Source organism: Trichechus manatus, unplaced genomic scaffold (assembly GCF_000243295.1).
Source record: "Trichechus manatus latirostris isolate Lorelei unplaced genomic scaffold, TriManLat1.0 scaffold00141, whole genome shotgun sequence".
In the NCBI taxonomy this organism is placed as follows: Eukaryota; Metazoa; Chordata; class Mammalia; order Sirenia; family Trichechidae; genus Trichechus; species Trichechus manatus.
In genome coordinates this window covers 5,088,004-5,105,489 of record NW_004444077.1, presented here as the reverse complement: position 1 = coordinate 5,105,489, position 17,486 = coordinate 5,088,004, and the positions used below count along the sequence as shown (strand labels likewise).

Sequence of the window (17,486 nt, the reverse complement as noted above, 5' to 3'; positions counted from 1 at the left end):
TTTTTTTTTTTTTTTTAATTGCCTTTTCAATCTCTTCTCTTTTTATGGGTCTGTTCAGATTTTCAACTCACTTTGTTGTAGTTTGGGTAGGTAGTTTGTTTCTAGAAATTTGTCCATTTCCTCCAGATTTTCAAATTTGTTGGAGTAAAATTTTTCATAATACTCTGTTATGATTCTTTTTATGTCAGTTAAATCTGTTGTAATGTCCCTCATTTAATTTCTTATTTGGGTTATTTGCATCATCTCCTGTTTTTCTGTGTCAATTTGGTTAGTAGTTTGTTGATTTTGTTGATCCTTTCAAAGAACCAAATTTGGTTTTGTTGATTCTTTCTATTGTTTTTCTATTATCTATTTTATTTATTTGTGCTCTAATCTTTATTATTTACTTTCTTCTGGTGGCTGTAGGCTTCTTTTGCTGTTCTCCTTCTATTTGTCTGGGTTCTGTAGCTAATGTTTTGATTTTGTCCCTTTCTTCTTTTTTGATGTGTGCATCTATTGCTGTAAATTGACCTTTGAGCACTGCCTTTGCTGTGTCCCAAAGGTTTTGGTATGACGTGTTTTCATTCTCATTTAATTCTAGGAATTTTTTTATTCCATCTTTGATCTCTTCTATTACCCAGTGGTTTTTAAGCCAGGTGTTATTTAGTTTCCATGTAATTGATTTTTTTTTTTCCTTGCTCTTCCTATTGTTAATTTCTACTTTGATAATGTTGTGATCAAAGAAGATACATTGTATTATCTCAGTGTTTTGGATTTTGATGAGAGTTGCTTTGTGGCCTCAGATGTGATCTATTCTGGAGAATGTTCATGTGCATCGGAAAAGAATTTGTACTTTGCAGTTGTTTGGTGGAGTGTTCTATATATGTCTGAGTTCAGGTTGGCTGATTGTGGCCTTTAGATCTTCTGTATCTTTATTGAGTTTTATTGTAAATGTTCTGTCCTTTACCGAGAGTGGTGCGTTGAAGTCTCCTACTATTATAGTGGAACTGTCAATTTCTCTTTTCAGTGCTGTTAAAGTTTATGTGTTTTGGAGCCCTGTCATTGGGTGCATAGATATTTGTTATGGTTATGTCTTCATGCTGGAGCACCCCTTTAATCATAACATAGTGCCCTTCTTTGTCTTTTATGGTGGATTTTATTTTAAAATCTATTTTATTTGAGATTAGTATTGCCACTCCTGCTCTTTTTTGGTGGCTGTTTGCTTAATGTTTTTCCATCCTTTGATTTTTAATAAATTTGTGTCTCTGTTTCTAAGGTGTATCTCTTGTAGACAGCATATTGATGGATCCTGTTTTTTTTAAATCTATTCTGTCACTCTCTTTCTCTTTGTGGGTGCTTTTAGGCCATTTACGTTCAGTGCAATTATTGATAGGTGTGAGTTTATCGTTGTCAGTTTGTAGTGCTTTTTTCTGTGGTGCTTACAATTTCTTTGTTCCTCTTACTCTCCTGTGCTGAATTGCTTTTGTTTGTGGATATTTTTTTCATTTCTTTTTTTTGTAGGTTTTTGTTCTTACTGAGACTTTATGTTTTTCTTCTTTATTTCGATGAGCAGGTTTTTTAACTTTCTTTGTGGTTACCTTGAAATTTACCCTTATCTTTCTAGGTTTGAACCAGTCTATTATTACTTGATATTGCCTTACCTTCCTCTCCATTAGAAAGTTCTATACCCTCTTTTATTTATTTATTTATTCCCTCTTTTATTATTCTGATGTTATTATCATTTACAGATTAACCTCTCTTGTTCCGTGTTGTAACTCTTTTTTTTAATAGTCCTTGAGAGTTCATTTCCTAGGTTGGTGTCTGGCTGGTGAGATCTTGCGTCCTAGATTCAAGCTGTCTTCTGAAGTTGTTTGTTCTCAGACCGAAGGACTCCCTTTAATAATTCTTCTAAGTTTGGTCAAACCACCATCTGTTTGATTAGCAGCCAAATGCATTAACGGTTTGCACTGCTCAGGGACTCAGAGTTTATATTTTATGTTATATTTTAACAGGGAAGTCCCAATGTTAAGCATTTTTCAGATCTCTCTGTATAGAACACGCCTGATTTTCTAGTATCATCACCAAAGACACCCCCACCCCGCCCCTGGTCAAGGCAGATTGGGCTGATCCCTGTTACACCAAGTGGTTGGGCCATCCATAAAATACAACTCCGGTAGTGCATACAGTCATCCATCCAACAAACAGAGTGAGCAAATTGTACTGACTAAAGATACTCATGAAAGGTTGAATTTATGTAGTGAGTTCAAGGGAATTCGGGGCTGATCAAGACAAGAGACATAACCATGAGGCAGCAGTGTGGTACATACAGCAAACTCTCTACTGGGGTCGCATTGACAGCTGCATGCAGAGGGTGATCCCCCACAGGTGAAGGTCTTCCAGAGGCAAGTGGCACAGGGAGCCGCCAAAAGAGGAAAAGGGCATGAAAAAACAGGGAAGAGGAGAAGGGAGGTGGGGGCTTGTGTGCACCTTAGGGAGGTCCTCCCTCAGCCTGGTGGAGAGTCTCTGGGTCAGAGAGCTCCAAAGGCAGCAGTACCTCAGGGTCCTTATAACTATAGGATTTTGTCTTCTCTGGGACTAACAAATGTTGGGTGCAGTACACAGATTATGTAAAGCAGGCAGGCTCTAAGTGGCTAAAAATCTGCTTATTCTGAGCTATTTTTAAAGTAATTGGATATGTATAAATTTGCATTTGGCACCGGAGGACTTTTTTGGGCTAACAGGCCTCAGCTTGCTATGAAGAAGTAAACAATGTGGGGCCGATACCCAGAGGCCATTTTGACTTTTTGATGTAAAAAACAAAACCAAACCCATTGCTGTTGAGTCGATTCCAACTCATAGTGGCCCTAATTTACTGTTTCCTGGATAACAGTTTTGCTGGCAGAAGTTTATTGCTGTTATTAGTTGCTGTGATGTCTGTTCTGATTCATCAGGACCCCATGTGTGCAGAGTAGAACTGTGCTCCATAGGGTTTTCGAAGCTGTGAGCTTTCAGAAGCAGATTGCCAGGTCTGTCTTCCTAGGCATCTCTGTGTGGGTTTGAACCTACAACCTTTCAGTTAGTGGAGCTCTTAACTGTTTACGCCACCCAGGGACCCCTGGCAGAAGTTTAGTCAACAACCTTTGATTATTCTCTACATTGTGTGCCATATAAAGGAAGTAGTGGGTGTAGCCCCGGACTTTGAAGTAGCCAAGGTTATGGTAGGGTAGCCAAGGTACTCTACATATGATGAAATCAACATGTAGAGTACGAAAGAGCACCTTCAACGGGACTGTGAAAGGAGACTTCTTCCCTCTTACCACTGGTGGAGGGAAGTTGGAGTATGCTATGGAATTCACACATCTTCTCTGCAGCCCTCCCAGATGAATTCCACGGCATTTTGTCATCCGACTAAATATTAAAATGCGTATTTATCATATTTTCAGAGAACATAGACATAAAAGGAAAAGTGAATACTTTCAAATATTGCATCAGGGTTTAGGAAGATCTCAGTTGGCAAGAATAGACTGATGATAACTAAATTAGTAGAAGCCAGATTCAAATTCAGTTTGTGGCTCTAAAGCCTGTGCCCTATTAGACCTGACAAATCCATTATAAAGGATATAGTATTCCCACCACATATTTAGTGGTCAGACAGTATCTGAATTTTTATGTCCAATTCTGAACTGTCTAGACCAGTGCTGAATGAAAGAAATATAAATACATATGCAATTTTAAATTTTCTAGTAGTCACCATAAAAAGGTAAAAAAATAAAACAGGCAAAATTAATTTTAATGGTATATTGTACTTAACTGTATACATAAAATATTGTAATTTTGATATGTAATAAATATAAAAATATTAATGTGATATTTTACATTCTTTGTCATACTACGTCTTCAAAATCCCATGTGTATTTTTTACTTATAACACATTTCAGTTCAAATGCTGAGTTTTCATCAGAAATACTTCATTTATATTTAGTTTCATAAAATTTACAGTAAAAAAAAATAGGTTCACATATCCAGGTTATTTTAGACATATTCAAAAGTGTTCCAGAAACTGAATCAACAGTCATTTTGTTTAATTAATTTTGAACTACTTGAAGTTAATGAAAGTAAAAAATTCAGTTCTTCATGTGCACTAGCCACATTTCACGTGCTCAGTAGCCACATGATGATGGTGGCTACCGCACTGGACAGCACACAGCCAGACTAGGCGTCATTCACGGTGATGAGGCAGCGTCTCAGTCTGGACCTGTGGGCAGAGCAGGAGGAATTATTCTGGCATCTCTCGGGGACACAGTGGGAGGAGACTAGTCTGAATGCCTCTAACTTGCTCTGAGTTCATCCAGGTGTTCAGACCCCAGTCCAATGTTCTTGCCATTTTGCCTTGTTGCCTTCAAGGAGGCTGTTGAATCAGTGCTAACTTAAGAAAACAAGGCCTGAGCATTTTTAATCTTTTGCATTGTTAGTAGCCACCTGTCTTTTCAAGTTCTTCTCTAAAAGTAGACATGCTTATAGTTCCTCAAGGACCCATCACATATTCTGAATAAACCATCTTTTAGAGACAGAGCTGGCTCCACCTGCTTCGTCAGCTTAGCATAAAAACAAAACAAACCCGTTGCCGTCAAGTCAATTCCAACTCCTAGCGACCCTGTAGGAGAGAGTAGAACTGCCCCATGGGGTTTCTAAGGAGCAGCTGGTGAATTTGAACTGCAGACCTTTTGGTAAACAGCGAGTTAAATTTTTTAAGAGTCTATGGGTAAAGGGTCTAACAACTAGTTGTTGTTTTCACTGTCTTGGTCATTGTTATCATCATCATCCTCAGTGTTGCCATCATTCCCCTCCCCCTTTTCAGCCCATCAAACCCTCACTGTCCAGCTGCTGCTCCTGTTTGGGGATGGGAGAAACTAGATTCTCGTATCTCCTATCAAACTATGGAGTTTATGGAAAAGAGAAAATAAACGAAAATGTGCTAGGCATTTTTGCATAACTTCCATGGAGGGAAGGCTAGTTAGTTCTCCCTTTTCTTTTCTAACAGTGGAGAAAACTACAGTTCACAGAGGTCAGCTAGCTCTCTCAAGATCACATGGTAGGGTGCCAATGTAAGCCCAAGTGGAGACTGACTCCCAATTCTGGATGTTCCTACTCTTCATTCCTATTGGAGAATAGAGTTCAGGGAATGTAGGAAGACAACGAGACTTCGTGCTTACATAATTGTGTCGGAAATTGAGTTTCTACACCCAAATTAGGTTGCAGTCATTAGCCTAGAAAGCTGATAGGCGTGCTCCCTTCAAAGCCCTTTGCCATAAATTCATGCCTCTGAACATCAGATAAGGATTGCTTCTCTTCCTGAGAATAAACCAGTTGCAGTCAAGTCGATTCCAACTCATGGGGATCCCATGTGTGTCAGAGTAGAACTGCACTCCATAAGATTTTCAATGGAAAATAGATCACCAGGCCTTTCTTCTGAGTCACCTCTGGATGAGCTTGAACTTCCAACCTTTCAGTTAACAGCCAAGCACGTTAACTGTTTGCACCACCCAGGGACTTCCTTCCTAAGATTACTCACAAACATCCTGTGCCCTTCCTCACAGTTTCCTCATAACTTCCCTCATTTTACAGATGAAAAACTCAGGAAGTTTCTATGAAGAAAAAATAGTAAGATTAAGGTAGGAACCTTGGTTTCTTGTGAAATAATATCTCAGGAAGTCTACTGCCTAGGTTTAGACATGGTGTTATAAAGCCCAGAGCGTAATGGAGGAAAGCAGGAAGCTGATGGTAGAAGATGGCCTTGTTCCCAAACTGTGAGTGACAAGTGCTGATTGGCAATGATGAAGGCACATTGCAGGGAGTAGCCACACAGGGGAGATGATGAAGTGCCTGCCATGACGAGCACCTCAGGAAACTGAGACTGGACATCCTGCACATGTGGACACCAGCCCTGTGAATATGCTGTTCTTACACTGTCAGTCTTGGAGGGGAGTTGAAAAGGTACTAGGAAAAAAGGAAGCATCAGCCAAGGTTAGAGCCCTTTCCTAGAGTTTTCACTTAACCACATGTTGAGAAAATGGTTGTTCTTTTCAGACGGTGTGCAGAAGAAACTTGAGGGAAAAACTAGGGGAGAGTTAGTGTAAGAACGGTATGCGCCACTTTAGATTTTTTACCCCCCTTGGTCTGATGAACTTCTGGGAGCACCACATAAGTAGGAGCATTATAAAAACCCAAATAGCTCATTGAATGTCTCGCTATCTGTTTATTTTTTGGCTGAGTGTTTTAGCTTCTAACCTAAGAGAGTAAACTGATGATTCGAAATACATGAACATTTGTGATGGTGAGGGAGGGTTTACAAACGTGCTTTTAAACATCAGAGTCCCAGTTGAATACCAAGGGCATCTAGGTATCTTTTACAACATCCTACAAAAGAGATGGGGACCAGGCAAGGGGTGGCAAGAACCAACCTAGAGGCAGGTGATAGAGATAAGCAGGCAGTATCCTTCTGGAGTTCAGGGCAGAGGTCTGTCCACTGAGATGTCCAAATCAATAACCAATCCTGCAATAGAAAATAGTCATTCCCACCCCAGACTGTGGCCCACTCTTGTTTTAAGTATGACTGAGAGGTGCCTCATGGTGGTCACTTTTTCAGGGAGACTGTAAGTAGAAAGGAGTCTTGGTGGCACAGGGGTTAAGAGCTCGGTAGTAACCAAAAGGTCAGCAGTTTGAATCCACGAGCCGCTCCTTGGAAACCCTATGGGGGCAGTTTTACTCTGTCCTATAGGGTCGCTGTTAATCAGAATTGACTCAAGGGCAATGGTTTTTTTTTTTTTTTTTTGGTAAGCAGAGAACAGGGAATGAGAAGTCTAGGTCTTTACAGCTGTGATTTTAATTGTTTTCTTAAACTGTGGACGTAGGGTTTCCTTGCTCTGGGTTTCACGGCTTTGAGACAAAGGTAATAATAACAGAATCAACCTGTCACTGACCTCATAGGCTGAAAGGCTTTCGTCATATAGCTGTCACTTCAAATTTTCTCTAAAATCCTAAGCCCGTAAAATATATCTTGTTTTAGATTATGTCTTAAACAGCAACAGCTGTCTTCACAGTGGGTTTTTTTTCTTCTTTTTTTTTTTTGGACATTTAGGCCCAGTGGCAACAGGAGTTATATTAACAGATCTAATAAAAGTTAATCTTTTAAAAAATATTATTCTACGTATCTATCTATCCACACATATATATTTTTTAATCTGGGTACTTCATTATGTAAGTACTTTATAATGAAGAGAAAAAGCAAGTTGCAAGATTGAGCCAAAGAAATGTGTTGAGTGGTACTGGAAATGGCTCGAGACCCAAGAGGAGCCGATGGCGTTGGGAGATGAGACAGGGGTGAGTAAGGGAAAGAATAGGGGCTCACTAGGAAGTGCTTATGTGATAGCTATTCAGATTCTGGTCGCTGGAGTTTACATCCAACACACAATGACATCTGAGTCAAGAGGGCACAGAGATATTCATGATATAAACTTGATAAAATGCCATCTCATTAAGGGAACAGAAAGGTGTGTGGTCTTTTGAACCCTGGCCATGGTCCATGATTTGTCCGGAACTGCTTCACAGCTATGAGAAGAGACACTGTTACCATATGTGGTGAAGCCTTGAAATGAATTCCCTTCCAAGATCCACATCCTGCCTCCGAGGACCCCCTAGAGTCACGAAGACATTTTCACACATGGATTCCAAGGCATAATGGATGGGCATTAAAGTCCGTTGTTTCTTACACTGTTGTATGATGTGCTGGCACCTTTTTTTTTATTTTTCCTTTCAGAGCATGTGGACACATGTCCACTCAAATAAATAAATGTCCCCATCTCCACTCACCTGTTCAGAAGCATAAAGAAATTCATATGTAGGAAAAGCATATTTGTGTTTAGAAATTGAAAAAGTAGATGTTTCAGAAAGAAGGAGAGAGGTTTTTTTTTTTTTTAACAAATGATCAATAAATCAACATCTAATTTTTTTACTAAAATAAGCACTGGTTATTTATATAGTCCAGGTGGAGATTGTGAGAAAGGAATTCTAAGATGTAGAGATACAAAGAATCTTTGTGTTTTGTTTGAAAGCCAGAGGATCTTCCAAGCAGATGTCTGAAGATGCATGCCTTACACATCTGTGAATGTGAGTGATTATTATACAGAAAAGTGATTCTCTTGGTAGCCAAGCAGATGATCTGTGTTTTTTCTACGTCTGTATTAACATACTGTTATTATAATTGCTAGAATGGCATTCACATGAGAGATCAGTTGCTGTCCAGTGGATTCTGACTCATGAAGACTCCATGTATGTTAGAGTAGAACTGTGCTCCATAGGTTTTTCAGTGGCTGGTATTTCAGAAGCAGATCGCCAGGCCTTTCTTCCAACGTGCCTCTGGGTGGACTCCAACTCCCAACCTTCCAGTTGGCAGTTGAGCACATAAACCATTTGCACCACCCAGGCGCTCCATAAATACGGAAGGGGCTTTTTTTCTTTTTTTTTTTTTTTTCAGAATCTCAGGACATAACTACTCAAACTGGCACTTGAAATCCAAGTTGTTCATGTCTTTTCAGTTAATGTGGAGCAAGAAGAGGGCATCTTATGCCAGGAGCCATTATCAGGAGCAGGCACAAGTGTGGTATCAGCCTTGCAAGCACAGCAGAAAGTAGAAGCAGCAATTGGAGACAGAGAGCATCTTTCTACTTGTTTCTGCATCGCTAACTCTTGGGTGATGATAAAGTTTACAAAGAAGAGGCTGCCCTCTAATCTGAGGTCCACTCCTCGTTAACCTGACTCCTTTCTAGAGGAGTTCCTTTATAATTACAGGTCAAGTTATGCAGTTTTCCTTGAAAGATAATTAAACTATTGACAGCTGAGGTTACAGCCTGAAATGAGCCATATTCAGAGCCACAGATGCCTGTGTTTTCACACCATTAGCAATAATCATTTTTAAAAAATCTTATGAGCACATAAATATCAAAGCCTCAAAATTAAATTGCCAAACAAAGCTCACTCCCCCTCTTCGTGTGTTCTTGCTTGACACTCTGGTCCTGGCAGGAAGGGTCATGCCAAATAGAGAAGCCAATGAACACCCAAGAAAAAGGAAAGTCTAATCTTTGCTGTTTTGTCATTTCCACAAGACATTTGTCATGTTTCACTGCATCATCTTGAGGTCTCTATTCCCCACTGGGGCCTGGCTGATCAGCTCTGAAGCTTTTAGCTGTCGATATGACAGGCAAACTCTGCTCCCTTGAGCAGAGCAAAGACTGCTGTATGTCCTAAGCTCAAGGAGCCATTTCCGTTCTGCAGACCTTTCTTTATTTAGCGCATCTTGTGGGGATGGCCCTGTTCCAAACAAACTCCCAGTCCGGTGTAGGACACTAGCTTATGGAGTTGGTGATGGGGCAAGCCACAGGAGGTAAGATCATGCATTAGAGGTGTGAACTGCCTTTTCAGGGAGCCCAGAGGAAGAAGAGCCCTGGTGGTGCAGCAATTAAGTGCTCAGCTCCTAACGGAAAGGTTAGCAGTTTGAACCCACCCAGCACTTCCATGGGAGAAAGACCTAGCGATCTGCTCCCTTAAAGATCACGGCCTAGAAAACCCTATGGGGCAGTTCTACTCTGTCATATGGAGTCGCTATGAGCCAAAAATTGACTCAATGGCACACAACAACAGGAAGAGGAGGTTGTTTACCACCAAGCAAGTTGGGAGAGCACTTTTTAAGGCCAAGGTGATATTGGGATAAAGCCTGAGACAGTTCACATTTCACCTGTTGGAGTGAATGTAGCCGGGAAGGGAATGCTGAGCTGAGGCAGCAGGGCAAACACCCAGCATCCTGGAGGAGCAGGTGGCTTATTTGGCTTGATCATTGGGTTTGAGGGAGATATGACTGGAAATAAAGGTTGAGACTAGATCATAGTGGCTAGGACAAGGATTTTGGACCTGATGCTGGTGACAGTGCAGGAGCTAAAGGGGGTTATTAGGCAGGAGAATGACATAGACCTGCAGTTTAAGAAGAGTATAATTTCTGAGTATGGTTGCCCAGTTTCTCTCCTGAGCTTGAGACATAAATATCTAATTGCCTCTTGAGCAGCTCCATCTGAATTTCTTGAATAAAATCTTACATGCAGCACATCCAAAAGTTCTGCCATCTAAACCTGTTCTTCCTTTTTTGAGAAATATACAACCACCCACCCAGTTGGTCAAACTAAAAAAAAAAAAAAAACACCTTATCCTTAAATGCCCTCTCACTTCTCATATCAAACCAATCATCACCATCACATCTGATGAACTGTAAGTCCTGCTTTATGAACCTGTTGATCTCCTCTTACTCCTCAACATCCCCCTGTTGTAAATCAGGCCTGCATCAACGAATCCAGCTCAAGTTTTTTTCCTTCCCAGTCCAGCTTTTGTGTAGCTGCTGATTCTTGTTTGAAAACAGAGATAAGCTCATGTAAATAGAGATTCTAAAATCACCATTGACTCTCCATTGCCCAAGGATAAAACCAGTCTCTTTAGAATATCACAAAAGAACATACTTTGGGCTCCTCTACCCTTTCCGCATAAAGATTACAGACTTGGCAACCCTATGGGGGCAGTTCTACTCTGTCCTGTAGGGTCGCTATGAGTCGAAATCGACTTGATGGCAATGGGTTTGGCTTTTGGTTGGTCCCTTTCCCCTTCAAATATCGGCGTCCCCAACCCTTACCGCTACACTGTGTCTGGGCTTGTGTTTCCGAGTGCATGCTTGTTCTCGTCTCCATGCTTTTACACAAAATGCATCCTCAGCATGGCATGTCCTCTCCTCGGCTGGTAGACTCCTGTTCATCCTTCAAAATCCAATCTGATTCTTTTCCTTTTTTCTCCCTTCAGGGAGATCAGCTCACAGCTCTGTGTTCCATCAACGCATAGTGCAGAGAATGAGTAATTTAGTATCTTTAATCTGTTAGATTATAATGAGTAATTGTCCCATAACTGCCTCTCCCACCAGGTTGTGATTGACTTGAAGGCAGTGACTTGGTCTGATTGATCTTAGTTCTCCTTCAGTCTCCTGATACTCAGGATACATTTGTCAATGTCTGTGGAATGACTGAAGGAAGAAGGTGACTGCAATCAGAATCTTGGTGTGACATTGATTATTGATGTGCCATTTCTTATTCAGGTTCTCAAATCTCCTTTAAGTTTACTTTTTATTCTTCCAGAAAATGGGTCAATAGAGATAAAACATCTGACACAATATCTGCACTTCGTGAACGTGTCATTCCCACCAATGCATGCACTCGCACATACACGCAGTTTTAAATAGGTGATTTATATCTCTTCAAAGAATAACAAATACCAGTGTAGCTTATGAAAAAGAACATGAAATGAATAATGAATTTGATATATACTTTCGTCCCAGGATTTTAAATATTAAATTAACTTCTGATTCTTGAGGAAAACACCTTTCTTATATAATATATTCAAATATTAGATTGTTTGTTTACTTGTTTGCCATTTGAATGAGTGCTTTGATGAGTTCCTCTTCCTCTATTTAGTTTTTCCTCCCTGTTTCCTGTCCTTCGCTCCCAACAAGAGTGGATGGGTTGTTTTGTATTTTGTTTGCAGTATGAGATTTAATAAAGAAGGAGCCATTTTAATTTTGGTCATATGTTTGGTCTGAAATTCCTGCCCTAAAAATTCTCAGCGAGGAGTTGCATTTGTCTCATTTGTCATCCATGACAGTTGTGGTGCTGATTTGTGCTCAGACTCCTCCAAGAGCTTGTTAGGTCATTTTTAGCCAATTATGTCCTACAGTCAAAATCATTTTAATACTGTGAGACAGAAGAGGTTAGAAGTGTCTGTGTTTGCCTCAAAAATAAATTAAGATTCCTTCAGAACCTCCCAGAAATGCACGTTGGCATTTGGTTTAAATGCCGCCGGCCCGTCGCAGCTGACCTCACTTGTCTCCGTTATGTACTTGCCAGAGACGGAGTCGTTTACCAGATGCGTCTCACAACATGACATTGTCAAGCACAGAAGAATGACTGTGGTAAAAATAACAGATTTTCGAAAATTTAACAAGTACCAATTGTAGTTATGTTCATCTGGTTCTGCTGACAGCAATGTTTCTCATTCTAATTAATAAAAAACAGAAGAAAGAAAATATTCTAAATAAGAAAGACGAGTGATAGCAACAGATAGATTTTTTTTCTTTATTATACTTCAGGTAAAGGCTTACAGAACAAATAGTTTCTCTTGAAACAGTAGTACACATATTGTTTTATGACATTGGTTAACAACCCCACAACATGTCAACCTTCTACCTTCTTGACCTTTTTTTTTTTTTTTTGGGGAAAATATACATAGCCAAAGATACACCATTTCAAAAATTTCTACATGCACGGTTCAGTGACATCGACTATGCTCTTCCAATTGTGCTGCGATTCTCACTTTAGATGAAGGTTTGCAGAACAAAATAGTTTCTCATTAAACAGTTAGTACACATGTTGCCCTATGACAATGGTTAACAACCTCAACACATCAACATTATCCTTACTCAACCTTGGGTTCCCTATCACCAGCTTTCCTGTTCCCTTCTGCCTTCTAGTCCTTGTCCCTGGATTGCTGTGCCTCATTAGTCCCATTTGGTTTTATGGGGCTGTCCACTCCCCGGGTGAACGGTGAACCTCGGAAGTGACTTTACCACTGAGCTAAAAGGGTGTCTGGCGGCCATACTCTTGGGGTTTCTCCAGTCTCTGTCAGGCCAGTAAATCTGGTCTTTTTTTGGGAGTTAGAATTATGCTCTACATCTTTCTCCAGCTCTGTCCAGAACTCTCTGTTGTGATCCTGGTCAGAGCAGTCAGTGGTGGTAGCCGGGCACCATCTAGCTGTACTGGACTCAGTCCGGTGGAGGCCTTGGTAGCTGTGGTCCGTTAGTCTTTCGGACTAATCTTTTCCTTGTATCCTGTTCTCTTCATTCTCCCTTGCTCCCGAGGGGATGAGACCAGTGGAGTATCTTAGATGGCTGCTCACAGGTTTTTAAGACCCCAGACACTACTCACCAAGGTAGAATGTAGAACATTGTCTTTATAAACTGTGTTATGCCAATTGAGCTAGATGTTCCCCGAGACCATGGTCCCAATAGCCCTCCACCTGGCAATTCAGTCTCTCAGGGAGTTTGGATGTGTCTATGGGGCTTCCATGACCTTTCCTTGTACAAGTTTTGCTGGTTTCCTCTGTACTGTGTACTGTCTCACCCTTCACCCAAGATACCACTTATCTATATTGCCTATTTAGTATTTCCCCCCCACCCCTCCCATCCCTGGTAACCAACAAAGATTGTTACATTTTGTGTGTGAACTTTTTCATGGGTTTTTACAATAGCAGTCTCATACAATATTTGTCCTTTTGTGATTGACTTATTTCACTCAGCATAATATCCTCCAGTTTCATCCATGTTATGAGATGCTGCACAGATTCATCGTTGTTCTTTCTCATTGCATAGTACTCCATTGTGTGTATGTACCATAGTTTGTTTTTCCATTCATCTGTTGATGGGCATCTAGTTCTTTCCATCGTTTTGCTATTGTGAACAATGCTGCCATGAACATAGGTGTGCATATGTTTATTTGAGTGATGACTCTTATTTCTCTAGGATATATTCCTAGGGGTGGGATTGCTGGATTGAATGATATGTCTATTTCTAGCTTTCTGAGGAAGCACCATATCATTTTCCAAAATGGTTGTATCATTTTGCATTCCCACCAGCAGTGCATAAGAGTTCCGATCTCCCCGCAGCCCCTCCAACATTTGTTATTTCCAGTGCTTTTGATTCGTGCCAGTAATGTCGGGGTGAGATGGTATCTCACTGTGGTTTTAATTTGCATTTCTCTACGAGCATTTCCTCATGTGTCTGTTGGCCATTTGAATGTCTTTTTTGGTGAAGTGTCTGTTCATTTCCTTTGCCCATTTTTTTTTCCTTTTTCAGATTTCATTCTAAGAAAATTATAAATAGGGCAAGTATTAGCAATACCTTAATGCAAGACCATCAGAATGACAGCAATTAGCCAGCAATAGCTCCCAACCTCTATATAAGTTAGGAAATTGATATTATTTGAGTTTTAATCAGTATGCCTTACCAATGTTTAAAACACAGTGTTCAGTGCAAAAATTATACTGATTATTTAATTCTTTCTGGATGTTTTAAGAAATTCTTTATACCCCATAGTGCTGTAACTATTTTTCAGCATTATTAAAATAGTTCCTGTAGTTTAAAAAATAAAAACCTCCAAAGTTATACCATGATTTTACACTGAATTATCTAAATTGCCTCCCACCTCTGTTTGCTTGAGTTTTGGAGACAGGCGTTTCAGGGGATACCGTTGGAACACTAAACCAACTACGGAAGTTTTCAGATTAAAGTCGGTTTTTATCAACTTTTTCCTGTCAAAATCTGAAGCCAATTAAACAATTACCCGAACTGAAAAAAACCAAAAACCCTTATCCGCATTCTCAACATCTTAAAAACAAAATAGTAGCCTAGTAGCCATTACACACCCACTAGACACATTAGCGAAGTTCCCTTGAGGCAGAATTCACTTTTAAACAGATCAAACTTATTAGCAACAGATGTGACAAAGCTAGTGCTATAGCTATAGTAGAAACGTCCATGAAAATCAGAGAAAACGGCAGTCATTTCTCCCCTTGGCTAATAATGTGATGAATTTTAAGACACAATTTCAGCATTTTCTACTGAGATCCCCTCATTTGGCTTTGAATGTTATATAAAATCTTTTAAATTTATGACTACCTACCCTGCTTTTTCACTTATGTGTGCCTTGCTCTAGAAAATCACTTTAATCCTCACCGTTCTGAAAATAAAACCAATTTTCCTCCTAAGTACATATATACAGTACCCCCTAAGAGTACCAGGAATATGTGATAAATATTTTCATCAGCCCATTAACCTATTTTTAAGTATAAAGTGATTCTTAAAGTGTGCCGTCCTTCCTATTTAAAAGGTGCCGCTAAAAGCTATTGAAAACTTAAAAATAACAAAATCTTAACATTCTTAAGTGAATACCATTTAACTAATATTTAAAACCTCTGCAATTATTAGTTTATTAGTATCATCCAGGACTCAGATGTCAGTATTCCTCCCGAAATTATACATAAACAAATGGAAGAGAATCCAAGTCATCAAAATTATATAACAAACAGCACTCCATCACAAAAGCGTGTAAATTACAAGAACGCTATTTGAAAACACTGACACTTTAAGAGAACGATCATCTCAAAAACCACAAAATTGCCAAATTGTTCCCTAAGCTGTTAAACAGGTAAACGTATGACCCTGATGAATAAGTCTGGGTTTTGTAAAAGAAAAATCAAATCTGAATAAACTGATCATTGACACTGAGATGTAAACCTTTTCTTCTTTCCTCCTGTTTGACTTATAAAGGGACAAACTACAATATAGGAAAATATACCCTATTTTAAATGGCATGCTTTTAAAGGGTGGCCTAATTTAAAATGTCTAATTATAATGGAGAATCTCTAGTTTTCCTGAACAGTCTGTATTTAGATAAATAGGAAGGCATTTATAGCCAGTATTTTCTAGAGCCTTTGCAGGGTCAAGTGTCAACAAAATACTTAATATGGCCATCTTGCATTTTAAGCTCACGCTTTTGGGGATACGTTCTTAGGCCTTCGTTAATGTGGAAACCGCAAATACAACTGCCATTACATGGTAATGGGAGTTAAAAGAATGTAGAGTCCTCATGTAAAGACTGCAACATACCTTTCTATTTAGTCCTTCAAGGACAGACTTTCAGCGTGTTTGGTTCTAATAGTCCCATCCTGTGACAGTACTGGTTACTCTTCACTTTGAAAATGCTGTAACTGGGCTACGTGCCTTTGTATCAACTGACCAAGATTTGAGTTTCACTTATGGATGAAAACTGTCTCAATTCAACTGTTATTACCCCCATCATGAGTATGCAGGGTGTGTAGATGAAAGCTTTTGTTATCAGCTAACTATATGAAAAGATGATGGTGTAAATCGTTCATGTGACCCAAAATGGGCAAAAGCAAAAAAGCCTAGCTTCCCCTCAAGAAGAACAATGTCAGACCTAGGAAAAGGAAGACAGTACTAATAAAAAAAAATTGTGTTTACTTAGAAGCATTCAGAATGTCAACAAAACAGCTGCAACTTTTTTTTTTTTTTTTGCAATTACAGAGTGGTATTCAGTTAACAGAACAACAATGATTCGTATAAGCTGCATCAGAGACAACTGAAGATGAAAAAAAACTACCACCCCCATATAGAACTAATTTGTGCTGTGCACCAACAAGATCCTGCTTTAAATTTCCATGCCAAATGAACCCCCATACTGTACCAGGCAAGGTTAGTGGCTATTGAAAATACCACCAGGACAGGGCTATCTAGAGACACATTCGGTAGTGTGTTGACTATACAAAAAAAAGACACTGTACGGTTTAAAAACAAATCTGACACAGCCTTACATTTCAATTGTTTTTCTTTAAAAGGAGTGAGTTGTGTACAGGGGGGTTAAATGCTTTATAGACAAGAAAAAAAAACTGCACTAGAACCAACTTATTCATCATCATCTTCTTCATCTTCATCTTCTTCGTCCTCCTCCTCCTCTTTGTCCTCCTCATCTTCTTCATCTTCCTCCTCTTCCTTCTTTTTCTTGCTTTTCTCAGCCTTGACAACTCCCTTTTTGGCTGCATCAGGCTTTCCTTTAGCCCGGTATGCAGCAATATCCTTTTGTATTTCTCCCTCAGCTTAGCGGCCTTCTTCTCATAAGGCTGCTTGTCATCGGCAGCAGTATTATGACACATCTCTCCGAGTTTCTTCACAACCTCACCAATGGATAGGCCAGGATGCTCGCCTTTGATTTTGGGGCGATACTCAGAACAAAACAAGAAAAAGGCCCAAGGAGGCCTCTTGGGTGCATTGGGATCCTTGAACTTCTTTTTTGTTTCCCGTTTAGGAGGGATATAGGTTTTCATTTCTCTTTCATAACGCGCCTTGTCCGCCTTTGCCATGTCTTGGAATTTTCCTTTCTCTTTAGCAGACATGGTCTTCCACCTCTCTGAGCACTTCTTAAAAAATTCTGAGAAGTTGACTGAAGCATCTGGGTGCTTCTTCTTGTGCTCCTCCTGGCAAGTTTGCACAAAAAATGCATATGATGACATTTTGCCTCTCGGCTTCTTAGGATCTCCTTTGCCCTTGTTTAGTTATTTTTCGTCTGCAAGGCGCAGAGTCACCCAGTGCCATCCTGCTCTGCCTGGCCCGGCGCTGTCTCTATGGAGCTCAATGTACTGCAGTGGTTGTGAGAGCGGGAGCCAGACACAGCCTCTCCTTTGCCCATTTTTTAATAGGATTATTTGTCTTTTTGTTGTAGAGCTGTTGGATTTTCTTGTAGATTATGGAGATTAGACCTTTGTCTGACTTGTACTGTCCAAAAATTTTTTCCCAG

The 17,486-nt window shown here is 39.9% G+C and overlaps 1 protein-coding gene and 1 pseudogene across 2 annotated transcripts in view; one reads left to right on the top strand and one right to left on the bottom strand.

The window, feature by feature from the left end:
• Positions 1–17,486, top strand: part of FAT3 (FAT atypical cadherin 3) — a 593,682-nt gene that overhangs the window by 320,258 nt on the left and 255,938 nt on the right. The gene's annotated exons all lie outside the window — the stretch shown is intronic.
• On the bottom strand, positions 16,598–17,334 carry LOC101345914 (high mobility group protein B1 pseudogene; annotated as a pseudogene). The gene has a single exon (XR_186582.3). The product of XR_186582.3 is annotated as a high mobility group protein B1 pseudogene (transcript).